This window comes from Primulina eburnea, chromosome 12, assembly GCF_022965805.1.
Source record: "Primulina eburnea isolate SZY01 chromosome 12, ASM2296580v1, whole genome shotgun sequence".
Lineage (NCBI taxonomy): Eukaryota > Viridiplantae > Streptophyta > Magnoliopsida > Lamiales > Gesneriaceae > Primulina > Primulina eburnea.
This window is the reverse complement of record NC_133112.1, coordinates 15599370-15603033: the sequence shown is the minus strand read 5'-3', so window position 1 is coordinate 15603033 and position 3664 is coordinate 15599370. Positions and strand designations below refer to the sequence as shown.

General features: G+C 36.2%; 1 long non-coding RNA gene across 2 annotated transcripts; it reads right to left on the bottom strand.

The window, feature by feature from the left end:
* Nucleotides 1–362: 362 nt before the first annotated feature.
* On the bottom strand, nucleotides 363–2588 carry LOC140807377 (uncharacterized). 2 transcript variants are annotated; one of them, XR_012112679.1, is made up of 2 exons: nucleotides 2165–2588; nucleotides 363–1280 (listed from the first exon to the last, which is right to left on the bottom strand). It is a non-coding gene; the product is annotated as an uncharacterized lncRNA (long non-coding RNA). The 2 variants fall into 2 exon arrangements; XR_012112680.1 differs by lacking the exon at nucleotides 2165–2588 and adding an exon at nucleotides 1715–2158.
* Between the last annotated feature and the right edge of the window lie 1076 nt (nucleotides 2589–3664).

The following is a 3664-nucleotide window of genomic DNA, read 5'->3' as shown; positions in this document are numbered from 1 at the left end:
GGTAATTGAATATCATTTGTTTGCTCTACCAACTAACTTTCATGAACGACTTCTTGTTCAACTGATTGATCCACAATTTCAGGTTCAGGTGTTTGAAGGATGTTTCGAATGATATGATTTTCTTCTTCATGATCATCCTCCAAACTGATATCTGTAAATCGATCAACTAGCTCAACTGGATCAGTTGGCTTATGTGAGGGCCTTGTTCCTGATTAATATTTTATGAACACACAATCATGATTAATTAGTATAAACATCGAAAACGAGTTAAAATTTTGCTTTTTGGCCCAATAGAAATTTCGGCATGACCTCCCCGTAAATAGGACATACCGGAAAAATATAAAATAACCAAAACGACTAAATCAAACCCTCAACAAACATCCAAAACAAAACAATGCCAACCAGGCACAATCACAACAACGATCCTCCACAAACACAATATACAACTACTCGGGGCATATCCCGGTAATACATAGACTCCATAATACATAAATATAATATCTGGGGACTCGATGACTGAACTCACAGAGAAAAAACAATAAAGGCTTGAGCTCAAAACTCAAAGAGCTCTAGCGCCCCTCGGTGCTTCATCCTGAGCAGCCGAAGACGAACCACCTGCATGACCTGCTATGGAAACACAGAACAAACCACAGCAGTCCCAAAGGACAGAGGTCAAACCCCAGTACGAAGATCAAATAAATTACAGCATATATAAATGACATGTAATGAAATCAATGCAATGCATGTACGGGTGCAAGATGTCTGGATATCAGGAGTCAAAGGATCGATATCAATAATCATAATATGCTCGAGCTGGTCCACGACTCAGCGGACCTGTCCACGACTCAGCGGACAGTGTCTGGGGATATGGCTTCACACTTGATGCCAGCAACTACCTAAGCCGGACCGAGTCAAGGTGCCCAAAATCCACAAGACACAATATAATATCATATACATATCTCAATCGAATATCAACGGGTACCAATAACTGAAGGGCTCAATATGAATGTGTGCTCAACAATGTATATCAATCCATAGATTATTCCAATATATTTGAAAATCATGTTTTATTTTAAGAAAATGAGGAATAATCTTAAATTTGCATCCAAATTCCACAAAGAGCACATAATCACATAATTCACATAAAATCAATTAACTCACATCAATTACATTACACGTCGACATAGACGCTGTAAGAAATCGATCAATCCGTACCTTAACCTTCAAATTAAATTACCACAATAATTACGAAGACCTCGGCGCTTCCTGATTATCAAAACCTGTGGCAATTAATTTATTTTCATCAATTAAATACTCAAGTCTTATCCAATTACAATTTACAAATTCCAGCTTGTACCTAGGATCGATTTTAAGGTCATAACTCAATCAAAACCTAACCGAATTACACTTATCATACATGGCTGAAATCCTAACTCAAAATCCCACATTTCATCAGAAGATACCGACACAAAAATCGGTCATCTAGATGCTGATAAACACCAAAAACAAGAAACTTTGAAAACAACAAATCTGTACAGATTCTGGTTCGACGCCTTGTAGCATAAAATTCATATCTAATTCATTATTGACCCAATTAAAAATCCGCCAACTGTAAATGAAAGAAAACTCAAATATTTAAGTTTTCTTAGAAGAAATCATTCCCAAAATCTTAGTAGATAATTCCAGAATTAAGCAAGAACATGCTGTTACTCACAAACTCGCGGACTGAATTCCCAGACTAAGCAGTTTCGATAAAATGAGCATAACCCCCTCAATTCTTAATGGAATTTAACGGGTCAATTATCGTTTCGAAGACAAGACATAGCTCTACAATTTCATTTAGATCACAAGTCTAGAATCCGAGTGAAAACAGGTCACAAACTCGAATTACAGAATGTCTTCTGCACGCATCAGTACAGAGTTCGGTTTTTGACACATTATGGTAGAAAAATCATATCAAATCCATTTCTTATTGTAATTACGATTTTCCAGTGGCTGTAGAAAGCTAACACAACGTTCTACAAGTTTTATTGAACCACAAGTCGATATTCTTCGTGTAACATACCCAAATATCCAAAAGAACTAGACACCAAAATCTCGAAATATCACAGTAGCTAAGAATGAAACCCATGAACAAATTTGCAACTCTAGGCTTAGAGATTACATTCCAAAGCTTCCTATAAACTGAAATGAAGCAAGAATTAGCCTCTAAAATCCTCCAAGGAACAAATAAAAAGGCAAACAAGGGGCTGGAAAAATGTTGCAACAGCAACACGCAGCTCGCTGCACAATGGAAGAGCTCGTCTCTTCTTCGATTCAAACAAGGAACAAGGTGCACGAGCTTCAGCTGATGGTTGCTGGAAAAATTACTGTCAGCTATGGTGGTTGAACCACAAGACACGAACAAGGTAGCTGGAGAAGAGGGTGAGGCGTGAGGTAGGGTTGAGGAGAAGACTTACGGGAATGGTGAAGGGGAAATGGGTTTCCTTATAAAATAACCCATAAAAATATACACCCCACAAATATATTAATATGCATTTGCAATTATTAAATGTTTGCTCAAAATGCTAGACTGTGACCCGGTCCAATTAATTGAGTAATTAATATCAGGTCATCACTGCTTATCAGTTAGTACAGTTTCATAAAAAACAATATGTATGGATTCTTCAACATTTAATGTGCTCTTGTTAAAAAATCTATAAGCTTTGATGACTGAAGAATATCCCAGAAATATACCCTCTGCAGATTTAGCATCAAAGGCTTTTAAATGATTTTTGTCATTGTCAAGAATAAAACATCTGCATCCGAATATTTTAAAGTAAGAAACCACACTTTTTTGTCCATACCAGATCTCATATGGTGTTTTCAAATGATTCTTATTAATCATTGATCTGTTCTGAGTATAACATGCAGTGTTTACTGCTTCTGCCCAAAACCTTTGGGAAATACCAGAGTCAGTAAGCATTGTTCTAGCAGCTTCTTTTAGGGTCCGGTTTCTTCTCTCAACTACACCATTTTGATGAGGAGTTCTTGCTGCTGAGAGCTCATGCTTAATTCCAGTATTTTCTAAAAAAATTGAAAGAGTTTGATTGATAAATTCATTCCCTCGATCAGACCTGATTCGATCAATCCCAACTGATTTTTCATTTGATAATCTTTTGAAAAGCTTGATCAGTTGCGCAGCAGTTTGGTATTTAGATTTGATAAATATGGCCCAAGTAAATCTTGAAAAATCATCCACAATCACCAGAGTGTATTTCATTTCCCCTAAACTCATGACTGGTATTGGACCAAAAAGATCCATATGCAGCAATTCTAAGTATCGGGAAGATGATTTACAACCTCTGTTTTTAAATGAGGATCTTAATTGTTTACCAAAGTGACATGCTGAACAAATTTTTTCTTTTGAAAAATCTATTTTGGTAAGCCAGTTACAAGATTGTTGTTACTCAGATAGGCAATAGATATAAAGTTTAAGCGGTTCAATCTCTTATGCCATAACCAATTTTTAGAAGATTTAGAAGCTATGAAACAAGCTGGTGCATAAGAATGTTCAGTCCAGCTAACTTTGTATGTATTTTCACATCGATGTCCAATTAGAATGACTTCATCAGTTGAGTTTCTAACTGAACAAGTGTGTTTATGAAATTGTATTGAGAAATTA